The sequence below is a fragment of the Plodia interpunctella genome, chromosome 4, assembly GCF_027563975.2.
Source record: "Plodia interpunctella isolate USDA-ARS_2022_Savannah chromosome 4, ilPloInte3.2, whole genome shotgun sequence".
NCBI classification, from domain to species: Eukaryota; Metazoa; Arthropoda; class Insecta; order Lepidoptera; family Pyralidae; genus Plodia; species Plodia interpunctella.
The window spans coordinates 10,299,446-10,307,798 of NC_071297.1; positions in this window are offsets into that span (position 1 = coordinate 10,299,446).

The following is an 8,353-nucleotide window of genomic DNA, read 5'->3' on the forward strand; positions in this document are numbered from 1 at the left end:
GTTCGTGATACTGTCTGGTCCAGTTCGAGATATTGATTATTTTTTATCCCCAAACTGTCCAGGTGGCCAACACTGGTAAAGCTACACAGGGTTACTGGTATCAAACGCAAAACCTCCAACAGACTACTTGGGTGTACAAAACAAGCAACTATTCTACGACTTTTCATGATCTACAAATTTTTTTTCATATAAAAAAATACAATCTAATTTGCGATTCTATACATCTTAACTCTATGTAATAGCCAAGCAACACGAGATAGTACAGTAGCGTTATGTAGCGGAAAAGAATATAGAGTTAAAGATTTATAGAAACGAAATTAAAATTTAAAAAGGGATTTTTTTGTATTTATTACGTTTAGACAAAAGTCGTATAACAAAAGATGTTAGTCTCTATGTACCTTATGCGCCTTTGGAAAGTTATGCGTTAGATACAGTAACCCTGTATATGAAAATGACGAAGTAATGCCCAGTGATAGGTTTGTGTTCAAATAATAAGTTGTTGCGCCCTGGAATAGGACCATTCGTTAACCTCTCGTGGATGTCGTACGAAGCGACTAAGGGTCACATAGCTTTGGCAGCGGATAGGTAGCAATAGCATTCCCACTCGGGTAGTCGTAAAATGCCAGCCGTATCTTAAAACAATAAGGTTTATTTTTACGCTGACTTTGGGCTTCACGGCTTCACAGCCGAATGCAACATGGAACACGCGAAGACGAGAGAGAGAGATAGGTTTGCGTCCAACTATGTCCGAGATTCCTATGTAAATGCATCTCTGGTGGTGCCACGAGTTCTATTTTGCACATTTATATATCCTACGTCGATATTCTATACATTTTAAATTTGCTTTTTGAACAGCAAGCGCAAGACGAATTCCAAAACGGACTAAACTAATATTTTCCGTTCGGATATAAAACTTGCATCGCGGATCTCTTGCATTCGGATATGTTTCTGAGAAATGATTGCTGAAAATGAACCCGATCAGTCTTGGGCCCATGCCTATTCCGATTTCAGCTACATGTGTTTCATTTTAACGCAAACACTACATTCACTTCGATACTGTGTGCTTTGAAATTAGCTTTTCATTTCAACTGTATAGACCATTATACGTGATGATTTCTTGATTAAAATATCATTGCTGTTTTTGCCATATAAAATAATATAAAAAAATTATGTATCATAATAATGAATTAGTTGTAAAATATAAACTGTAAACTAGACAAATTCGTCACAAACAAGATTCTGTATTACAAAGTAAAAAATATATATTTTTAATAACTATGTTTTTTACATACTTGGCTCTGTCCATCCCGTAAAGGTATACGTAGTAGTGAATGTGTATATTTTCCTAAGTACATAATTGCCTATTTGACTGGGTACAAAATAAAATAATAAAGTTATTTATTTAATCAAAACACAAGAAGTAAATGAATCTTTATTTGAACAGTTTTATGAATTATGCAATTTACTATTTTTTATTCTGATCAAAGTAAATCGTGAATTGCTTGACTGTGGAGTCAGCTGTGACGTCAGTGAACAGGATATAACTGTCATACAAGCACAATTTATAAAAAGTATCTAATTTTACTAGTTAGAAAAAAGCCAATTATTTGCAGCCATTAAATAATAGCTCCATTGTCAAAATATAGGTATTTTCCATATTTCGACTTCAAAGCGAAAATTGGCTACTCTTGAGCAATGGATTCACCATTACTACTTTTTCCTCCCCCTCCTAAAATGCTAAAAGGGATTATCACCGCACTGGCTTAACGAACATATGTATGTAATGACGTTTTCTCATGTCAAATCTAGGCGCTCGATGCGACAGCCAAGTTTGACAGCAAAAAAGAGCAACTTCAAATATTCATTTATTTGAAACGTACATCATTATAGGAGAATTCTAATACGATGAATACAACAAGCTATCTTTCAAAATCATACCAGAATGAATCAGTTGTATTACAAATCTATAGTACAAACCAATTCATCACTTTGAACATGAACATGAACATATGCACCACACCCAGCCAGCTCGAAGCTGAAACGGACGAACCGAATACAGGTCGTAGGCCGTACCTATGCGACGCTGCTTCCATCCATCAAAGTCACGTTTGCTGGAATATACGTCCTTCGTCTACATGCTTCACCTTGCCAACAAAACAGCGTCGAGCTCGCTTACTTTTGCTGTCAATACGAGGTATCAGAGGACGTTCCCTAGCTGGCCTCCCAGCGACCGCTACCTTGCTGGGTGGAAGCGGTGGCGTCGCACAAGCCCAGACCCACGACCCCACACCAGGGGGCACGGTTTTATAAGGAGTGACACGCTCTGGGATGGGAGAGGACGGTCGACTAGCCGCAACCGGTCGACCACAATCAACCGACTATGCAGCCTGTAGCCAATATTGGAATTTAGGAGGACGGGTAATTCGATGGAGGAGAGCGTTGGTGTTTCGTTTTCCTCGCTGACTTCGTTGTGTGTGTTGGTGACGGTTTCGTCGTTTTCTATTTCGCTGTCCGTTTCGTCCATTTTGTATATTTCTCTAGCCGCTGAAATGAGTTGTTTCTTGTCTGTTGCGAGCTCTATCCACTCTGAAGGGCTTTTCTTATAGTATTCCATGTCCTGTTGTAGGGAATTTTTCCAGGTATAAATAGGTCGACCTATTTTACGATTTTTTGCTTCATGTTTGTATGCAGTGTGTAGTAGATGTGGGTCTCTGCGTCGTAGTATGTGTCCATAGTAACACATTCGAAGGCATTTGATTATTTTTGTAATAGTTTTTCCATCCAGAATGTCGTGTATCTTGCTGTACATATATGCGGGGCCTGCATTGTCTAGCATGTCGCGTAAAATCATTCTTTCGTATCTTCTAAGTTTTGAGCGATTCGCTTTTGTTAGTGCTGTGCATTTGAGGCCGTAGGTCATAGTTGGTTCTATCACCATTTTGTAAAGAAGTTTTATTGTTTTCCCTTGCATGCGGGAACTCTTAAATAAATTTTTGTAGAGTCTTCGAATTTTTGATCGCTTGTTTGCAGCGGGCATTTACTGTACCATTCCTGTTCAGTACAGGTGAGATGTAGGTCCCTAGATACCTAATTTCTTTAACGGGAGATAAAGTAGTTTCTCCCAGTACAAAAAAAATCCTGTTATTTATGTTTAGTGGGTCGCGAACTAGTAATTTCGTTTTTGTATCGTTTACTGTAAGACCTACTGACTTTAATAGACTTGTGGCCTTTACAAAAATTTCGTTTAATTGTTGAATATCGTTTGATATTATGATTACGTCGTCCGCGAAGGCTAGAATAATTGGTAGTTGAATTTTGTCATCTTGATTAATTTTTATATAAGGTAGTTCTTCCGCTAGTGTTTTGAAGACGTCGTCCATAACTATTGTTCAGAGTCTTGGTGATATGGGACAGCCTTGTTTGACACCCTTACCTTTTTTTATCCATTTGGTTTATTGTCCGAACCATTTAATGCATGTAGATTCATTCAAAGTGGCTTTTATGATTCGATTTGTCATGGATTTATTTGTTCTAGACGCGATTATATCTCTGAGGGCTGAGTGATCCACGGTGTCAAATGCTGCTTCTATGTCGATCGAAAGAACAAAAGTTTTTTCACCCGCTTTCCATTCTTCATCCAATATTCGACGTAAGGTGAACATGTGGTCATCCGTGGAGCGATTACTTAGAAAGGCGGCTTGGTAGTTGTCTATTGTTTCAATTGTTTCGTCCAGTCGTTTTAGTAAAAAGTTTGCATAAATTCTGTATCCCTTACTACATATTGATATACGTCTGTAGTCATTTACCTGTTTCGGGTTAGTTTTTTTTTTAGGGAGTGGCACTTGAATCGACTGAGTCCATGAGGATGGCAGTATGATTTTTTTTTCCATGCAGTTCGAATGTGGTTTAGAATTTCTAAATTTAGCTCTTCTGGGTTGGCTTTGTATCATTCTGTTACGACTTGGTCTATTCCCGGGGCTGTTTTATTGCGCATTTTTTTTATTATTCCTTCGATTTCTTATAGTGTAGGTTCCGCGCCTAGTTCTTTTTTTGCGTTTTCGCCTGTCAATTCTTCTATGATTTGTCCTTCTGTTTTTGCCAGTACTTGTTCCCATTTAGACATAGAAATAAAAGTCTGCTTTAGTCGGCGTCTTTCTGTTTGCTTATGATTTCTATAGAATTCGCATGTGAATTTCATTCTTACTGAGGGGTGTCTAGTTGATAGGTCACTGAAGAATGCACGATATTTTTCTTGTTCCTCAGCGACCTCTATTGCTTGTAGGTGATATCTGCACTCTTTCAGGATTTTTTGGTGGATTGGGTCAGAGGGCCGCTAGTTTTTCAAGCATTTTGCTTTTTGTAGTTTTGTTAGAGCTAACCTGTATATCTCTGGAATATTTCCGATAAAATTTCAGGATGTTCGTGGCTTCTGTTTTCATAGTTCCTGTTATTTCTTCCCAGGAAAGGTTGGCTTTGATTTTGTTCTGCTGTCTTTTATTTAAAAGTTCAATTACTTCCGTTTGGTATCTTTCTTTTGTGCCTTTACTTTGAAGTAGCTCATAATCTAGCGATTTATATTTAAATGTGTTTAGCTCCTTGTTTTTGGATGTTGTTGTTTGAGTATTAAATTGGTGGGTCTTGTTGGTATTTCTATTTAAAGGTCTTAGATTGCCCCAGATGATTTTATGGTCCGAAAGTGGCGTGTATTCGCCTTTTATATAGTTAAATGATGGTGGAGTTTTAGCTTGGGTCATAATGTGGTCGATTTGTGAAATATTGCGGCCGGATCTGTATGTCGTTTTACAACTATTGCGGCCGAAAGATGTGTCCAGTCGGGGGTTTCCCATTCTTATTAGATCTGTCATGATTTCACCTTTGTTGTTTGTAGTTTTGTGATGCAGGTTTTTACCTATTTGTTTTGGACTATGCCGTGTCTTTGGGTTTTGGTAGCCGACGTGTGCATTGAAGTCGCCCAGTATTATAATGTATGAATTTAGCTAAATCATTTGTTGCCGCTGACGTTGAGTTTGAGACACGTGTATTAACTATAAATAGTGTAGTTTGGTTATCTAGGTAGATTAGCGCTGCCATGTTGTTTGTGTTTGATTTTGTCCATTTTATTGTGAGACCGCATTTTTTTCCGATTAGGATGGCTAATCCCCTTTTTCGGTTTTCACATAGAGACCAGAGGTAGTGTTTAGATTTGTAAGAACCTGTTTTTAAGTAACCTGTGTTTGTAAGGAAACCCACTTGGGTTTCCTGTAGGCATGCAATGTGAATCAATTTATCTTCTAGTATCGAGTCAATGTCTGCTTTTTTGTTTAAGGTCGCTGCGCCTCTTACGTTCCATGTAGCGATATTGATGTTGTCTATTTGTTTTATAGTTGTGTAATGAGGCTTCGGTCTTATTAGTCTGTAGCCGGTTTCGTCAGTTATTTCTTCCGGGGTGCATTCGTCTGAGCTTTCTGTCTTTTGTGTGGGGTTTAGTGAAGAAGCGCCCAAATGATTCTTGAAGCAGTCGTAATGATTTCCATTAAATATTAGGCCTATGCAACCTGCTGCGTCATTATTTTTCGGGCTGAATTGTATTGTTTCTTTTAGCGGATAGCCTTGGAAGATTTTGACGTTGATGCTGTAGTATTCAGCTGCTGCTATCAATATATCAGTCCCACCCCAGGTACCTTCTTTATATTGAGCTTGTAGGTATTTGTTGATTTGAGTCTGTAGATCTGTTAGTGTGTCATTTAGGTTACTCCTAATAGCTTGGTGTATGTTATCGTTGTGTTGATTATCCTTAACGTACTTAGCTAAGTCGCGTCGGATTGCTAGATGGTCGAATGTAATGCCAAACAGATCGTTGATTTGGTATGCGATTGCTCTATATAGACAGTTACCATCACCTGGGATTTTTGTTATGGTGTCTGCGTATATCTCCATATTTCTATGCTGTAAAAAGAGCTTAATTTCTAAAGCAGCTGTGGAGAAAAATGTATTAGTTTTAGTTGAATATGTTATGAAGTTTGGTTTGTGGTACCTAATGCCAATATTAAATTATAACGTCGAATGTAAATCTCTGGGTTGTGCCAACTTGTTTAGGTAGGTAATAAAGGTTTATAATGCTCGGGGTTCCTTTGTCTATAGAGTCTTTTGCGTAATAGGGTATATTTTTTGCTAGCTTTCTATTTTGTAATAAATTGTAACCTTCATGCCTTTTTTTTTGTTGTAGGGATCAATTGCTTTGTTTTATGGTTTGCGTCAAGCCAGACGATGTTATTCATTTATGGCTTGCAGCTGTGGATTTGTTTTTGTTCTACGTGTTAGCTATTGTGTTTGTTGTGTTTCCTGGTTTCAATGGCGTCTTTCTAATTTCTTATCTTTTATTTTTATATTGGGCCTTTTTTTTTATTGTTGCAGGAATGTTGTTTGGAATTATCAGTATGTTCTAATGTTGGGTTATAGAATAAGTATGTAATATTAGGTTATTTAAGACAAATGTTGGCGGAATATCTGAGGTGCCATATGAGTTATAAGCGTGACGAGACTCTTTTATCTTCGTTTTATATTCGTTATCGAAGTATATTATGTGTTGTGATTTAAATATTTTTAATTGTCTTAAATTTTATCTGGGATGCCTTTATTTGCTACCGGAATTCTTTCATTTTGTTTATCTTATAGCTTTGAGGTTTTCTTTGAAAAAGCAGGTTATATTTTATTTTACTTAGTCTAGGAAACAAGTAAAACAGTACACTACATAATATATATATGTATATATATATATATATATATATATATATATATATATATATATATATATATATATATATATATATATATATATAAATAAAGACTAATGTGTATTTTGGATTTGATTTTGGCACTGCCTTGTAGTATTCAAGCAGTGGGACAAGATTATTTCTTTGAAATATAGTTGCTTTTTGTTGGCTTGTTGGTATTATATGTAAATCTAAAACTCAGACAAATTCACCACGCTCTAAATACGCCAATAGCACTTTTTTGTATTCAATATTTATGTATTTAAGTGAACCCGAACGCGCGTTGTCTATTTATTTCTTTTATATAATATTTGAACTATTAAATTACAACACTAGAACAGGTTCATGTTTTATTTTACTTAATCTGGCAAACAAATAAAGCAGTACATCTATACATAAGTAAAGACGAATGTGTATTTTGGATTTGATTTTGGCACTGCCTTGCAGGATTCAAGCGGTGGGACAAGATTATTTATTTGAAGTATAGTTGCTTTTTTGTTGGCTACTTGGAGAACTTGTTACGCTAAGGGTTTGTTTACGTTATGGAGGATACATTATTTATGAAGGGGGATATTTTATAACATGGAACGCTCTCACCCGTGTTTTTCAGCTTGTGTAGTGTTGGCAGGCTGCAGGTTCACTTACGAAGTCTTCAGCATTGGAGCTGTTTTGTTTAGATACTTATAAATTATATGTTTAGGTAACACTAAAATCTCAAACTAATTCACTACGCTCTAAAATCGCCAATAGCACTTTTGTGTTAAATATTTATTAATTTAAGTGAACCCGAACGCGCTTGGACTAATAATAGATTTGTTAAATATTTGGTTAAATTGGAAGTGAGTATAGGTACGGTCACAAACACTTTCAACATCTGCAAACACTTTCAACATCTGGTTGCGCGGTCTATTGTTTGCGTTCGGAGCTAAAGGGACGTGTTTTCGCGACGGCTACTCGGTCGAGACTCCTACAAACCAATTCATCACTTTGCGTAGCAAATATTAAATATATTTATAATGAATTTTCTCCATGTTCTTTTTATGTACACACAGTGTAAAGGATTACTATTTATTTATTAAACTTTATTGTGCCAAGTATAAACATACTTATATGGCGAATTTAATGCTAAAAGCATTCTTTCCCAGTTAACCATTATTTATTAAAATAACATAAATCTACTATGATAAATACGCTCGAAAATGATATCGGAATAAATATTTTATATCATGTTGCAATTGCAGATATAATTTTTTTTGTTAATAACAATGGTTTTCTTTTTTTTTTCAAATAAAAGTCACGACGCAATTTCTTCGACGTATATCCTTACTTTATTAAAATTCATACTTAGCTGCTTTTTGTTGCCAGACAATAACAAGACTTGGCGTATTTCCCCTATAACGATTTTTTTTGTCGGATTATCCTTTCACGTGCTAATGCTGCTTTTCATGTTGCTAACGAACTCTTTGGCTAAATCATAGAAGAATATGAGAAATTCTAGTGCAAAAACCAAACTGGATTTTAGCTTCGCAGGGTCATTGACCCCTGATTTGGATGGTTAAGTACCGCTGAAATTTTTCGAG